We start from the raw sequence: 18,639 nt of genomic DNA on the forward strand, positions 1-18,639 counted from the left end.
AACATTTAAAGAACCTGGCAAGTAGATCTGTAAAACAAAAATATAGGTATTAGAGCAAACAAATACAGGCATTTCAAAATCTAATTTATTATTTACATAATTAAACATATCAAACATAATCATAATACAATACTCGAGTATGAGTATATCAAAAAACCGCGGGCGCATCGCGTAGCCTGGCGAGAATCACATTTTATAACAACAACCATCAACAATTACTTCAACTCAACACATCACTTACTACAGAGTGTACAGGGATAACTTACATAAAGATTTTTTTAAAAATCGCGAGTATATCAACAAAACCGCGGGCGTATCACGTAAATCACATTTTATTACAACAACCATCAACAATAACTTCAATTTAACACATAATCAACTACATGGGGTACAGGGATAACTTACATTAAACATTTTTATGAATCGCGAGTATATCAACAAAACCGCGGGCGCATCACGGAGTCTGGCCAAACAAGAACCATCAACAATAACTTCAACTCAACACATCACTTACTACAGGGGGTACAGGGATAACTTACATAAAGAGTTTTTTTATAAATCGCGAGTATATCACCAAAACCACGGGCGCATCACATAGTCTTGCCAAATCACATTTTATAACAACAACCATCAGCAATAACTTCAACTCAACACATCACTTACTACAGGGGGTACAGGGATAACTTACATAAAGATTTTTTTAAAAATCGCGAGTATATCAACAAAACTGCGAGCGTATCACGTAAATCACATTTTATAACAACAACCACCAACAATAACTTCAATTCAACACGTCACTTACGACAGAGGGTACAGAGATACTTTACGTAAAGATTTTTTTATAAATCGCGAGTATATCAACAAAACCGCGGGCGTATAACGTAGTCTGGCCAAATCACATTTTATAACGACAACCATCAACAATAATTTCAACTCAACACATCACTTACTACAGGGGGTACAGGGATAACTTACATAAAGATTTTTTTTATAAATCGCGAGTATATCAACAAAAAACGCGGGGGCATCACGTAGTCTGGCGAGAATCACATTTCATAAAAACAACCATCAACAATAACTTCAGCTCAACACGTAACTTACCACAGGGGGTACATGGATAACTTACATAAAGATTTTTTATATAAATCGCGAGTAAATCAACAAAACCGCGGGCGCATCACGTAGTCTGGCGAGAATCACATTTTATTACAACAACCATCAACAATTACCTCATCTCAACACATAAGTAACTACAGGGGGTACAGGGATAACTTACGTAAAGATTTTTTACAAATCGCGAGTATATCAACAAAACCGCGGACGCATCACGTAGTCTGGTCAAATCACATTATATAACAACAACCATCAACAATAACTTCAACTCAACACATCACTTACTATAGGGGGTGCAGGGATAAGTTACATAAAGATTTTTTTTTATAAATCGCGAGTATATCATCAAAACCGCGGGCGTATCACGTAGTCTGGCCAAATCACATTTAATAACGACAACCATCAACAATAATTTCAACTCAACACATCACTTACTACAGGGGGTACAGGGATAACTTACATGAAGATTTTTTTAATAAATCGCGAGTATATCAACAAAAAACGCGGGGGCATCACGCAGTCTGGCGAGAATCACATTTTATAACAACAACCATCATCAATAACCTTCAATCAACACATAAATAACTATAGGGGGTACAGGGATAACTTACATAAAGATTTTTTTTTTAATCGCGAGTATATCAACAAAACCGCGGGCGCATCACGTAGTCTGGCCTAATCACATTTTATTACAACAACCATCAACAATAACTTCAACTCAACACATCACTTACTACAGGGGGTACAGGGATAACTTACATAAAGATTTTTTTATAAATCGCGAGTATATCAACAAAACCGCGGGCGGCGCATCACGTAGTCTGGCCAAATCACATTTTATAACAACAATCATCAACAATAACTTCAACTCAACACATCACTTACTACAGGGGGTACAGGGATAACTTACATAAAGATTTTTTTATGAATCGCGAGTATATCAACAAATCCGCGGGCGTACCACGTAGTCTGGCCAAATCACATTTTATAACAACAACCATCAACAATAACTTCAACTCAATACATCACTTACTACAGGGGGTACAGGGATAACTTACATAAAAATTTTTTTATAAATCGCTAGTATATCAACAAAACCGCGGGCGTATCACTTAGTCAGGCCAAATCACATTTTATTACAACAACCATCAACAATAACTTCAACTCAACACATTACTTACTACAGGGGGTACAGGGATAACTTACATAAAGATTTTTTTTATAAATCGCTAGTATATCAACAAAACCGCGGGCGTATCACGTAATCTGGCCAAATCACATTTTATTACAACAACCATCAACAATAACTTCATCTCAACACATCACTTACTACAGGGGGTACAGGGATAACTTACATAAAGATTTTTTTTATAAATCGCTAGTATATCAACAAAGCCGCGGGCGTATCACGTAGCGGGCGTATCACGTAGTCTGGCGAGGGTCACTTTTTATAACAACAACCATCAAGAATAACTTCAACTCAACACATCACTTACTACAGGGGGTACAGGGATAACTTACATAGAGATTTTTTTTATAAATCGCGAGTATATCAACATAACCGCGGGCGTATCACGTAGTCTGGCCAAATCACATTTTATAACAACAACCATCAACAATAACTTCAACTCAACACATCACTTACTATATATACAGGGGGGTACAGGGATAACTTACATAAAGATTTGTTTTATAAATCGCGAGTATATCAACAAAACCGCGGGCGCATCACTTAGTCTGGCGAGAATCACATTTTAAAACAACAACCATCAACAATAACTTTAACTCAACACATAGATAACTACAGGGGGTACAGGGATAACTTACATAAAGATTTTTTTATAAATCGCGAGTATATCAACAAAACCGCGGGCGCATCACGTAGTCTGGCCAAATCACATTTTATTACAACAACCATCATTAATAACTTCAACTCAACACATCACTTACTACAGGGGGTACAGGGATAACTTACATAAAGATTTTTTTATAAATCGCGAGTATATCAACAAAAACCACGGGCGCATCACGTAGTCTGGCCAAATCACATTTTATTACAACAACCATCAACAATAACATCAACTCTACACATTACTTACTATAGGGGGTACAGGGATAACTTACATAAACATATTTTAAAAATCGCGAGTATATCAACAAAACCGCGGGCGCATCACGTAGTCTGGCCAAATAACATTTTATAACAACAACCATCAACAATAACTTCAACTCAACACATCACTTACTACAGGGGGTACAGGGATAACTTACATAAAGATTTTTTTTTATAAATCGCGAGTATATCAACAAATCCGCGGGCGCATCACGTAATCTGGCCAAATCACATTTTATTACAACAACCATCAACAATAACATCAACTCTACACATTACTTACTATAGGGGGTACAGGGATAACTTACATAAAGATATTTTATAAATCGCGAGTATATCAACAAAACCGCGGGCGCATCACGTAGTCTGGCCAAATCACATTTTATTACAACAACCATCAACAATAACTTCAACTCAACACATCACTTACTACAGGGGGTACAGGGATAACTTACATAAAGATTTTTTTATAAATCGCGAGTATATCAACAAAACCGCGGGCGTACCACGAAGTCTGGCCAAATCACATTTTATAAGAACAATCATCAACAATAACTTCAACACAACACATCACTTACTACAGGGGGTACAGGGATAACTTGCATAAAGATTTGTTTTATAAATCGCGAGTATATCAACATAACCGCGGGCGTATCACGTAGTCTGGCCAAATCACATTTTATAACAAGAACCATCAACAATAACTTCAACTCAACACATAAATTACTACAAGGTGGACAGGGATAACTTACATAAAGATTTTTTTTATAAATCGCGAGTATATCAACAAAACCGCTGGCGCATCACGTAGTCTGGCGAGGATCACATTTTATAACAACAACCATCAACAATAACTTCAACTCAACACATAGATAACTACAGGGGGTACAGGGATAACTTACATAAAGATTTTTTTATAAATCGCGAGTATATCAACAAAACCGCGGGCGCATCACGTAGTCTGGCCAAATCACATTTTATTACAACAACCATCAACAATAACTTCAACTCAACACATCACTTACTACAGGGGGTACAGAGATAACTTACATAAAGATTTTTTTATAAATCGCGAGTATATCAACAAAACCGCGGGCGCATCACGTAGTCTGGCCAAATCACATTTTATTAAAACAACCATCAACAATAACTTCAACTCAACACATCACTTACTACAGGGGGTACAGAGATAACTTACATAAAGATTTTTTTATAAATCGCGAGTATATCAACAAAACCGCGGGCGTATCACGTAGTCTGGCCAAATCACATTCTATAAGAACCATCAACAATAACTTCAACTCAACTCATAACTAACTACAGGGATAATTAACATACATATTTAAAGATATTTTATAAAGCGCGAGTACATAAAAAATAGCATACATCAAGAACAATATAAACGATCAAATACAAAAGTTGTAAAATATCATCACACTTACTCTATTCACAAAGAACGTCTTCGCGGCGCGAGTTCCCCTCCAAAAATGACCTGTTAGTTCAAATGATCACGTGGTCTGTAATCTGTGAAGCGGGAATATTCGGCATATTCCGCCGTGCTTCTCAACTCTGACCTTTTCATTATTGAAATATTGTTGGCCAATATTGGCCCGAGACATTTGAATATTAATTTACCTTTTGTCGGCAATCATCGGAATCCGGCATAACGGTATCGATTCAAATATGATCGAGAATGGGAAATCTTAATTTCTAAGTACACAGGGGTGGCAGGATAAAGCCATATACGAAAATGCACCAACAGGAAAAACATTTGAAAGATAATATATGGCCTGTTAGAGTAGTGGTTAAGGTCCTTGTTTCGCATGCGAAAGGTCGTAAGCTCAAATCCCACAACGGGTGAAACTTTTATTAGGCCTTTGAATTAAATTATTCTATTTTTGTTTTACTTTTTAATTTATTTATTTTTTATATTTTTTTAATCTATTAATAATCATTATTTTATATATTTTTCCATGTATTTCATTTACGAGAATGATATAGGTTATAATGTATGGTGGCTGATTTGGAACACTTTGCGCGTTGCGTTGTCGATAGCGACAACACAACCTATATCGTTATCGCCTTTTCGTCGCACTGACGTCTTGTCGCTTGGCTTATAAGCCAATCCATTGATTTGAGCGACATCGCGACAACACGCCACACGACAACGCGACGTTTGGCGTGCTTCGCTAGCTACAAGACGGTGCACAAAAACGTTCCAAATCAGCCACCATAGAAGTCAACTTTATTTCTCAACGGGAATGATTTGGAGTGCGGGTAACTGATGCCTGCACTCCAGTTAACTTGTTGACTGAGGAGGCAAATTGTCTCGCAGTCGGAAGAGGAAGCCTTAATAGCTGACGACCCGGGCCTTAGGAGTTTACCTAACGCACTGACAGCCTAACGTTGGCAGCCTATTATCATGAGGAGGCCGCCTAACATCTTAACAGCCTATCGGTGTCAGTTTTGCAGCCTGAAGTTGGCAATCTAACAGCCTAAAGTCGGCAGCCTAGTAGCTTAAAGTGAGTGACTTATATAATAAATATGGAAACAATTTAAAATACAGTAAAATCACTATGAAAGGTCTTGTAAAAGCACTGAACTTTGCAGTCTAATAACCTAAAGCTGGCAGTCTAGGAGCCTGGCAGCCTAAAATTGGTGTCATGTTATAAAAATGGAATGATCAAAATAATGAAATGGCATGTTGGTTTTTTTTCTAAAATCTACTCGTACAAATGGCTTCATAATTTATACATTTATTAATCAATACAATATACTTGATCCTTATAGAGGCTATTCCTTGCCAAAAATCCAGCCTTTGAAACTTGACAATGCATACTTCGGTTCTACTAAATATATTAGTAAAAATCTAACATACTGCACTGGTATTAAGCATTTTGATTATCTCGATTTGATAAAATAAATGAAAGCTGTAAACATGCAACTTAGATAAATTGCAAACTGTATTTATAAATGTATAACTTCAAATTTGCGACATGAAGAATTGTAAACGATAGAACGTACACAATACGTTTAATGCTGTGCATCATGACGTTGAGAATGTAACTGCATCAACTTGACACACTCCGGTTTACAACACCACACTTTCCTTTTACATTCTAACGCGATTTACATGTGTATAAAACGACTTTGCAACTTCCATATATGTAATTATTACGGAAATAGACGAAAATTAATAGGCGGAGCCAATTTTCACGAAAACAAAATATTAAGAGAGGTAACTCTTGCTGGTACAAAAATATTTCAAATTATATAACTCAATTGCAGTTGACTTTGAACATACTCTTGATTTTTTTAAAACGTATTCTAGTATAGGATATTCAAATAATGCAAAATTGGTTAAGATATAATGTAACAATGTAACAACGTTTATACTGATAATGAGCATAATAATATGCAAAAATTTAAGTTGGTGAATTAACATAAGGGAATGTTTCCTATATATAATGTACGGAAACGTTTAGCGACCACCCTTATATGATACATATCAAATGACTTTTTTTTATTATAGTTTTATAGTATGTTTGTTTTATGTAAATATGCTTTGAGGAAAGAAAAACATATTAAGAAAGATGTTAGTGTTTTATTTTTTTTCATTTTGTCAGATAGTTAAAAGTAGTTTATCTTGCATTATAAGATAAAAACGTACGTTAAACTACGAAAAAATACGTATAATATATGATTTACAACAAATATTGATTTAGTTGCTTTCTTTATTAAATACAAATGTCTTGACTTTTCTCGTGTCACGCATCAAATAAGACTAACTTACAAGAATGCGGTCAAAATTAAATGTTATGGTGATGAAGAGCACGATATTTTATATTTTTCATAGGAAAAAAACCCTCTTTTTTGCAAAATATATAATATGCAGATAAAATGATAATTTCCACCAATTTAGCTACTCATTGATTTAAAATTGGGGTGTAAAGAGGATGTTACATGATAAAGATTATGTAAAAAAGGCTTAATCAACCAGTTGCTAATAAAGATAATATATGCTGGTGATGGAGAGAAATATTTCGGTTAGATTTCTGATACGACAACCGATCTGCCATAATTGCACGCGTAATGGAGGAGTCACATTCCTTAATCTTTGAAATTCAAATGGTTCATATATATTCTGTATTGTGCAGGATTTTTTTGTCCTAAATTGTAAAATATGTTACATTATATTTCATAATGATAGAGGTATGCGAATAAAAATCCTCAATTAACAAACCTACATATAAATGAACTGAAAAATTTCACATAAATTTTAATCCAGCAATATAAACAGCAGATTGGGTAAATGATATATATTCAAGATCAAATAACAATATAAATATTGGTCAAATATATATCGTGTGTTAAATAAATTGTCTTAAATTCTGTTTTTACCAACATGCAGGGGCTGTAGATATTACAAGATAAATATTTCAGATCAAGTAAGTTTGTAAAACTTGGTAAGGTATATGATATGTATTAAATAGATTGTCAAAAATTCTGTTTTAACTAACATATAGGGGTGGTCGCTATACGTTTCCGTAATAATGACACACACCACATTCTATTAATGTATTAATATAAATGATAAGTTTGTGTGCCTATGTATATGGTAAAAATAAAAAGTTATGAACAAAAGGGTACATACAACTTTGGTTATTATTTTAATATTGTAAAATGTTTTTTCTTGTCAAGTCATACGCTAGGTTTAAGGTTACTAATATAATAGTAAATGCTACTACTAGGAAAGACAACAGCCAGAATTTGGTCTGTATAAGTAATTAGTTATATTAGTAAAATCTCTATGAGATGTTGACTTGAAAATTTGAAAGTGGTAAGGTAGCAGCTTAACTGTAAATGTTATTCATTCCTATGCAAATTGGAATACCCTCAGTAAAATTTATATGTCGTTGAATATATTTTATTAATAGTTTTTACTTCCTTGAAAAATATTTAACCTCAGGCAGTAAGTAGCCTGGTGAGTTTTTTAATTATTTTTTAGTTTCTTTTTCTAGGAAATGCGGAATCTAAAACGTTTTAAAACTTATATGCCTATAATCCTTTAAAGTCCGCTGATGTTGATTGTAAATATGCTTTGAGGAAAGAAATACATATTTAAAAAGATGTAAGTGTTTCATTTTTTTCATTTTGTCAAAAATTTAAAAGTACTTTATCTTGCATTATAAGATGAAAAACGTACGTTAGATAACGAAACAATACGTAATATATATGATATACAACATAACTTGATTTAATTGCTTCCTTTATCAAATACAAATGTCTTGACTTTCTCGTGTCACACATCATATAAGACTATCCATTTAAATAGAAACTTACAAAAATGCGGTCAAATTCAAACGTTATGGTTGATGAAGCGCACGATATTTTATATTTTTCATAGGGAAAAAAATCTCTTTTTTGCAAAATATATATAATATGCAGTTAAAATGATAATTTCCACCAATTTAGCTACTCATTGATTTAAAATTGGCGTGTACAGAGGATGTTACATGATAAAGATTATGTAAAAAGGCTTAATATAAAGATGATATATGCTGGTGATGGAGAGAAATCTTCGGTTAGATTTCTGATACTTAGGATAAAAAAGACAACCGATCTGACATATTTGCGCGCGTAATGGAGGAGTCACATTCCTTAATCTTTGAAATACAGAAAGCCTCATTCAAATGGTTCATATATAATCTTTAAAAAAGCTTTGTATTGTGCAGGATTTTTCTGTCCTCATTATCAAATATAAATTGTAAAATATGTTATATTGTATTTCATAATGATAGAGGTATGCGAATAAAAAACCTCAAGCATATATAACTAATACATATAAATGAACTGAAAAATTTCACATAAATTTTAATCCAGCAATATAAACAGCAGATTGAGTAAATGATATATATTCAAGATCAAATAACAATGTAAATATTGGTCAGATATATATCGTGTGTTCAATAAATTGTCTTAAATTCTGTTTTTACCAAAATGCAGGGGCGGTAGATATAACTAGATAAATATTTCAGATCAAGTAAGTTTGTAAAAATTGGTTAGGTATATAATATGTATTAAATAAATTGTCAAAAATCCTGTTTTAACTAACATGTAGGGGTGGTCGCTATACGTTTCCGTAAAAAAATGCTATCGCGTGCGCACGTTGTAAATAAAAGTTTTTTATGTCCTCAGGATTCAGTGACAATCTGAATATCTCTGATGTCTAGTATTCCTGTTGTTTTTAAGTCATATTGCTTAGCACGTGTATTTATTTTCCTATATATTATATTAATAAAATATGAAGCAATAAAAATGAGATAAGTTATATATTGTGAACTTAGTCTAATCATATGTGTACATTTTTTTTTTAAAAATTGTGAACGTAAAAAATGTCCATTTTTGTCAAAATTTTAAACACCTGATTATAAATGAAAAAGCTAAAATAAAGATGTTTCAGGTGACAAAAGTTCGCATTTTTCTAGAAGACGACACATTCCATAACATTTTGTTGTAAACAAGATTTAAGATTTCAATATTTTATTATGACATACATATAATGCCTATTGCTATACAAAATAATGACGTGTACACATTCTAAGAAACTTATAAACAAATGCATAAAACATCTAAAAAAACGAGAAAATAGTATTACATTTATAATATCACAATCATAAAATAAATACTATATTTAAGGACAATGAAAACGCACGGTCGGGATAATTGCATTTTAACAAGGAAAATATATTTCTTTTAAATATTTGTTCACAGTTTCATAAAACCGAATACATTCCGGTCATTTCGATACCAAAGTTATGAAAAATGATTGTATTTTAATGAAGTTATTGCATAAGGAAGACAGTACCCGAAAAATCAAAAGTAACACTTTTGACTAATAATTATTGTGATAAAATCACAACGGAAAACAAAATGAACCAATTCATGGTTACTTTATAAAAATGAAATTATTTCTTTTTTTTGAACTGTTAATTATTAACTTGTTTTGCACACCTTTCTAGAAATGTAAGGACACAAATGAGCAATTAAAATCTTAATGGAAATGAATATTAAACTATGGTCAGTTTTAGAAACCGTGGAAGCTCACAGAGACATTGCATATACACACTTTTCCTCTATAGAAGGTGCTAAATTTCAAACACTACTAAAGACTTGCTAGCAAATTGTATGCAGTGTTTCTACAAAGAAATAACCGCTGGATAGATCTAGGACAGATTCAGTCTGGTTTATCTGACAAAGCGCCAACCGTTTTGGTGTCCATCGGTCCACAATTTCTCGTTTTCACCAGCGTTTTCGCACTAAACTACGGTCCGAATGGCGTCAGTTTCCACAGGCGACTGTCCGCACCGTAAGGTCTATGAGGCGACGACATTGAAGGACATTGTTGTTTCAAAAGATCCCGACGGTGACATTACGAATAGACATTGATGAGCGACTTTGTTTTTGATTTTTATTTTGGTTTTTGCCTTTGTTAAGTTTACATTACTGTAATGAAAAAGGGTGATTTTTGGGATTTTCACCTTAGATTCTTCGATTAACTGTTGTACATTTGATTTTAAACATTTTGAATTATTTTCAGTTGTTAATTTTGCGTTTTGTATTAAATCTATAATATATATCTAATGGATTCGTAAGAGTTTTGTTTTCATGTAATAAAATGATATAGTGCGGGCGTGCGTTTTCATTGTCCTTAAGTATATCAAAATATAAAAACTAATCTCTGAAATTAATTGAAATCAGCTACCAGTTTGTCTCTTCTATTGTTTTGTATAGTAAATATATTTAGACAAATTTGTATAAGTATTATCATTCTTTTGCGAGTGATTTACTAACATCTTAAACTTTTGTATATTTTTCCAGGAACAATTATATCTCGGTACATATTCTTTTTTTAGATCAAAGTAATACGGACAATCAAGTAATTTTTAATGATAATCAGTTTCCACAACATTCAAATTGCATAGTAAATCAAAACTGTTGATTTCTTAAACAATAATTATACTAAGGTACAATGCATTTACAGCCATTAGTTAGCTGTTATAAACAGCGGTAAGAACAGCTCCTACTATGAAAGCCCCGTACAAAAAAACTAACAGAAGACCAATGTTAAATTTGTCCTTTGTTGTCAATGGTGCGTCGGGGTCTGAAATAAAAATAAAGTGAAAATTTTTAACAATAAACATTCTGGTAAAAATGTAATGATGTATAAGTAATTGCATTGTATATACATGTACAGAGGAAGCTTTTCGGTGCGGCATAAACAATTATGTGTCAATGGGCCATTAAACCCAAACAGACTAACATGCAATTGACTATACAACAAATATCAAAATCATTCCGATTTTTTTTCTGTTTCACGGTATTTTTTGAATTGTCGTAGCCATTTTGCAGTCTGATACCTGGGTTGTAATACGCGATCTGATTGGACCAGCCAAATTGGACGTCCAATCAGATCGCGTATATCACACATGTATCAGAATCCAAAATGGAAGCGACAAGTCAAATTAAAAAAAATTATACCGATAAACAGAAAAAAACGATAGAATATTGATATTCGTTGGACTTGAATTACTTTTCACCTTTCTTATAACTATAATTTTGATAGTGGATTTTTTTTTTTTTATAAATAATTATATCGGTGGTTTTGTACTGGATACCTTATAGTTAGCCTTAGAGTGTTGAATTATTTTTTACAGGGTTGTAGTAGGGGTCCAGGGGCAGATAGAGGTGGGATGTCCAAACACTGATACTGCCACCTGTGACTACAGGTCATTGTTCTTGTAAACCTACCTTCAAATCCTCGTATTCCAAGAACTGTTTGCATGCGCGTGTTTACAGGCGTCGGACTGACGTCATAAGATACTGTAGAATGGTCACGTAGTTCAGTCTCCATGGTGACTACCAAAAACAAATTTATGTTTAGATTGACCTGTTATATTTGAGAAACAGTAAAACAAATAAAAAAAACAAGTAAAAGAAAATGGTTTTGGTTGAGTTTCGTGTTTGAAAAAAAAAACAACATTTTCATTCAAATGCTTACAAAATTATGATTTGACAAAACAGCATTTCTTTATTCTATTTGGCATTTAAAACTTGTGAAATGCGTTGTCAATAATTTTATACTTAAAATATGCAAGGCAAAATCGTTGGCATGGCAAAATCGTTTGCATTTTATTTGAACAAACTTGTTTATTTTGATAAATTGTAAAATGAAAAAAGAATACGTATTGATGTATGTATCTTGGTATAATATCAGTCGTGAAAGATAACAATGTACCAGAGATGAATTAAGATACATGTTATAAATATATATTATACGTTAGGATAAATATTTAATTTTAACCTTGATACGTATATCATATATTAATAGTATTTATAACATCACTTTTAGTTGTATTAATATAAATATTCAGATAACTATTATAACTTTTATTAATTATTATTATATGAACATGTATAATTTGATAATTCTATTCGAGGGTAAACCGTGGCCATGATGATTAAACAATATAAAATCAGTTTTTTTCATACTGAGTACCACCTTGATGAAAATTTATTATCAATATCGTACTGAATCAAAGGAAAAGTTCATCAAATATCGAAGCTTTAAATACTGAATCATATCGATACAACACCGACTATCGTCCCTTCGTACACACAAGTGTTCGAACCCCCACTTCAACCAAACACCACTAAACGATGAAAATATTGATTTTGCAGAACTGAAATTATCATGTTTTTTACCTCATATAGATGCAGCGCCATAAATATTAACATGTATTTACCTCGTATGTATTTAAATCCGTTACTTTAATGAATGAACTTTATTTAAACGTATATATGTACAACAGTTCAAGTTAAGCGTAATAATGATATCATAACTTTGTTTTTATCTTTCTAGTACATATAGATAAAAACATGCCACGGTTTCATTTATTTCATATTATACAGTTATTGTATGATAACATATTATACAGTTATTGTATGATTACATATTATACAGTTATTGTCTGATTATAAGTAAGATGCATATCCATAACTCTTTACGTGGCTAATGTCTTTGTGAATATCACATAAGCTGGATTCAAAGCCTTTCTAAAATATAAATCTTAAACCTCGTATTTTTGACAGATAGAACGCTGACAGAAACTTTCTATTTAATTTACGTATCATTATTGGTCGGCTAGAAGCTTTATACCGTTTGGTTTCTAATATTAGACAGTTAGCCCGCTATATATGATTAGCTGGAACAGCCGGACTAGACTGTGTCCCGGCTGTTTCGGCTGTATGGCTAACTTCACGAACATTCGTTTATTTACATGAATATCATCCTTACTCCCGGTAAATGTCACTTTCTATTTAATGTCATGTGACCGCGTCTGGACCAATCTAAACAAGCGAAATTGTAAGTCATGATTAACAATACACGTAATACTGTTCAAATAAACACTATATAACGAATAATACTGTGCCCTGATATTTGAATATTTTTAACTGGATAACTGGAAGAAAAAGAACTAAGTAAACTTTGTTTTTATTATCTTATCTGTTATGTCTGCATCATTTTTGAAAAGTACATAGCATCAGTATATACCTTATAGTTGTAAATAGGCCATTATTTACAACGTCCTTCTGTTTATTTTAACTTAATTATGATGTATATAGGCTTTTTGCAGTAGTATAAATATTGCATCTATTATTGTAAAAATATACTGTTTTTATTTTAAACAAAGAAAAGATAATGTGTTTGTTTGTCCGAAATTTGAATAATGTGAAATATTTTTGTTTTGATTTTCTTTACCTGAAAATATTTCAAATTTGTCTGCTTCCAATCAGGCAAATCTTATTTCGAAACGACCAACAGAACAATGTATATTGTGCTATTTTGATACATATTATTTGTCTTTGAAATACTTAATCAAAAGAACAATGAACTTATCTTTAAATTAAGAAACACTTCATGTTATTATACAATAAAGCAAAAAAAAAACCTCTGTCCTTTTTATCTTTAGTCATATAATTACCGAGAGACGTTTGTCAAAAACAACAGCCGGAAATATTTATAGGTTTTGATCTATAACTTACTCGAAGACCTTAGTGGGGTCTTTGATTGGTACTTTTTTTTCTTTTTGTAATTTTATGAATTATACAAAACAACCGGAAGCAGACTACATATGGCGGTTTTCATTTAAAAGACTGATATTCTCTAATTGACTTTAAAATATCTTTTTTTTATCATATCTGAACCGCTAGACGACTTGATTGAGGAAACATAATGATTTAATGACAGTTAAAATATATGAAATATATAATTAATAGCAGATCAAATAGAAAGGAACGTGAATGACCATTATGCTTTGTATGAGAGACATTCTGTGTTATTCCTTTATTATCATTACAAAATACATCAATTAAAAATATTTTAAGTATGTAAACATTTCCTTCATATGTAAAAATCAGTGGGTTTTAAAATACGATTTTCATGAAAACGCCGGAGGACAAAATGGATAATACTTGTATCGTGGTGCACTACTTTTTATATCGGAACACCAAGATTTAGAGGTGCTTAACCGCTAAGTAGATATTCCATAGCCTGATATATACCGTGTGTCAAGACAACTTGCGGACTGCTGATTTATCAGCCTTCTTTGGGGGTATGTAAAGTATTGAAATTCGTTGTAATATAAGAAATACATGTAGTTTAACCAATTTGGACCTACAAGTATTAACCTCCTAGAGATAGCTTCATTAAATAACGAAATTACGTTCGAATAAGATGTAAGATCATTTAATCATTTAAGGTAAAAAAATCAAGGTAGAAAAGGCATTTAACTGCACCATTTACAGAGGAACCTGTCGTCGGTGTAAAATTTAAAGTGAATGTTAAAGAAATAAAAAAAATGAACCTTTACAATAAACTTTACCTACATTTTCCTATCAAAGTGCATTATTATAAACAGATACAATAGACAAGAGAAGATGCCAGTCATTGAGGTTATGGCTTCATTTTACGTGACAGATGGAAGACTTACTATCTGACAATATCTGCCTCAAGTTGACAAGATGATAAGTAAGTAGGTGTGATTGGTATGCATTGACTGTATTACATTGACATACACCTGTCTTAAACGAGGAAGACGGCGGAATAGTACATCTCATAAGACAAATCTTTACGAATTAAGTCTGTCACATGAAGTAACAACAAATAGTTTTCTTTGACTTTCGTTCCAATGTTAATGGAACTCCACTAAGTTCAAAGCCTTAAAACATAAACTTAGAATTTCCTACACAGATTAACTGAAGTTCAGAAAGATATGCAAAATATATTGAAGAAATATAGTAAGAATATAGTTTGTGCTATTTTAACCCGATTTGAGTAAAAGCGTTGCAACACTTTTCAATTATAGATCATTTTCACAGTTATAATACCCATTCTCAAAACACGAAATGATGGAATGGTCTGATATTTTTCACACAGGTTATATGTCCAGATCTACATCAAATAGAACATTAATTTCGAAAAAGGAATTTCCAGTCCTGTCATTTCAAAAATCTTCAGTAGAGTCCCTTGTAGGCTTAAATTTATCATACGCAGCAAATTAAATAAAAAATACTATGAACGCATCCACTTGAAATCGTGTTAATTAGTGTCCCATCGCATCACATTTCGTCTGTAACGTTCAAGTGATTTATAAAAAAGAGTGAGATAATCTTTTTAAATTTTAGGCAGTGGTATATTTTATCCTAGACATTTATCAATATAAAGCGTTGATCAACCACAGTTATATCAGTCATTTCTCATTTTGACAATGAAATAATGAGCGATATGTCAATTTATGGGACAAACGTATTGTCTCCTGGTATAATGTTTTATTTTTTTCATAACTTAAATATTGTGGTAAGAAAGTATATTTGAACGTGTGTATATTTATATTTTGACTGTTTAACTGTATTTTCTTATTGACTTGTATTTACGAAACACAACTATGGCTTAAATTTAGTGGTTATCAGCCTTTGCTAGATTTAGACGTGTTATATTAGGCATTTATTTACCTGTGAAAAGTTTACTTGATGTTAAACGCTTTAAGTAAAGGTAAACAATTTAAGGTATGCCACTATATCTGGATATTATGGTTGAACGTTTACTTTAAACATTTTTACAATATATGTGATAAAATACTAATAAATATGTCAATAAAAGTAAAAGTTTTCTGCCTTATTTAAAAAGAAATAGTTTGGCAATAGATCAATTCATCCGTTAAATATGTCGTATATAACACAGTTCATTATATAGGAAGGGAGTGATGCATACAATTTAAATGATGTGTTTCTAAACTGCATAAGTTACGATGTTACAGCTTCTTTCTAAACTAGAGTCGGGAGAACGTAAAGGATTATAAACATTTGATACAGTCGTTTTAAATGACGTTATGTTGCACAAATATGGACATATAACACCAGGAAAAAATGGCGTTTGAAAACTTTCTTGATGAGCTTTTCAATAAAGAACTTTGTTTTCAAATTGACGAGGAAGAAATTAATTTCATAAGAACTGGAATAGAAACGTTGGTGCAAATTATTGCCGATCTTGCCTGGAAAGATGCATACAAACATATTGAAGCTGAAACAGAATATGTGTTAAAGAAATACCCAGATCTTCGAGTCAGTAGAAATGGCAAATATAGACTGAGTGACATTGTTAAAGCGGGGAGTTTCTATGAGCTAACGAAGAACGTGTATCCAGATCAGTTTGATTATATATTCCTCATGAGTGTGTTAGAAAGTAGTAAAACATTTGTTGTAAATGAAACAGATATGGTTACCAAGGTATCTGACCTTCATAATTGTTTCCGTGATATTTTATCTACGTGTGATATATCTTTCCCATCGTTAGCCGAAAGAAATAATTACATACGCTTTGACCGGTATATTGAACGTAAAGGACCTGCTTCAAAACTTAGGTTTACATATGTACATGGTAAAACAGAGAGGCACATATATGTTGATCTAGTCCCGGCTTTTAAAGTTTTATTAAGTGGCCAAGTTGATGTCGTGGCAGACAAATGTGGAATTAGAGGCTTTAAAGAGGAAGTCAAGGTTTCTTCGAGTATTATACTTGTTCAGGAACATATCTCTTTTGTTGAAACGGAAGTCCATGTTATGAAAAATGTCTTGTCTTCAAAACACATTAAAGCATATAGACTTCTAAAGTATATTCTGAATGGGAATTATACCGACAATGCAGGTGATTCTTGTACATGTAAAGCCCGTTTATTGCGAGTTTTAGGACATTCCAAGCCGAACCTAGTTCCATCATATCACATGAAAAGGGCTGCTATATTGCATCATTATGAATGTAAAAATGAAAGCTGCGAACATGTTGCACCATGTCTTTTTCAAATGATGGAGAGTATAAAATATATTACGTTGATTACATCCGTGAGAAAACTGTACGAGTTGTATATGGAACGTCCGTTCCTTATGACAGGATATAGACAAGACATTCTCGATAAAACGATTTGTTCATTTAAAGAACTTGAAACACTAGAAAAGAAGAGAGAGAATCATGAGGTGCGCGACTTGGAAAACTTACTAGGGAAGTCAGCTTTATGTCAGAATTTACACAATGACGAAATAAATGGTATTGAATGTGAATTAAACGAAATTACTCACCCATTGCAACAGCCATTACTGTGCGACGAAAGAAAGACAGGTGATAAACATGTCAAAACAGAACAAAAACATTCTCAAAAAGATGATGTGCAGAATATAGACAGTAAGCGTCTTACTAATATTCGTGAAAATGACGCTCGTGATTCTAGCGACCTATCACGTGACGTACCGTTGCTTAGTAAATCTAAAGAAACTGATGACAAAAGAGAGCGGACAAAAGCGTCGGACTGGTTTAAAACTCTTTGTACTTATTTTTCTAATTTGACTTTGATATTGATGAGTGGACTATTTGTTATTCTTGTGTTTTACGCACTAACATAGGGCATAATAAAATACTTGGTAAATATATTTGTTCATAAAATCCTTCACCTATATCTAGTTATCTATCTAAATTTAAAAAAGAGGCATGTTACCGCATTTCAATATGAGATAATTTACAGATTATGATGTTTGATATCTGTAATATCATTGTTAATAATCTAGGCTACATTTGCCCGGAAAGACACATCTTTGGCACCGTTATGTTTGTGCAATTAAATAAGAATCTGTATCTTCTGTTAAAACACCAGTTTTGCTGAGATTTCTCACATACACTGTCTTCAACAATCTAACCAAAACCTTATCTAACTTTCTTGCTATACATGTATTTATTGTATTTACACTTTACAAATATATATTTGTCCCTTTTTTATGTAACTGTTCGACAAAAATATAAGCTC

At 32.4% G+C, this 18,639-nt stretch overlaps 1 long non-coding RNA gene across 1 annotated transcript; it reads right to left on the reverse strand.

Annotated features, from left to right (window-relative positions):
• Positions 1 to 10,965: 10,965 nt before the first annotated feature.
• On the reverse strand, positions 10,966 to 13,165 carry LOC132727179 (uncharacterized). Its single transcript, XR_009625303.1, has 3 exons — positions 13,033 to 13,165; positions 12,038 to 12,145; positions 10,966 to 11,390 (listed from the first exon to the last, which is right to left on the reverse strand). It is a non-coding gene; the product is annotated as an uncharacterized LOC132727179 (long non-coding RNA).
• Between the last annotated feature and the right edge of the window lie 5,474 nt (positions 13,166 to 18,639).

Source organism: Ruditapes philippinarum, unplaced genomic scaffold (genome assembly GCF_026571515.1).
Source record: "Ruditapes philippinarum isolate M1 unplaced genomic scaffold, ASM2657151v2 ctg988_1_1_1_1, whole genome shotgun sequence".
In the NCBI taxonomy this organism is placed as follows: domain Eukaryota; kingdom Metazoa; phylum Mollusca; class Bivalvia; order Venerida; family Veneridae; genus Ruditapes; species Ruditapes philippinarum.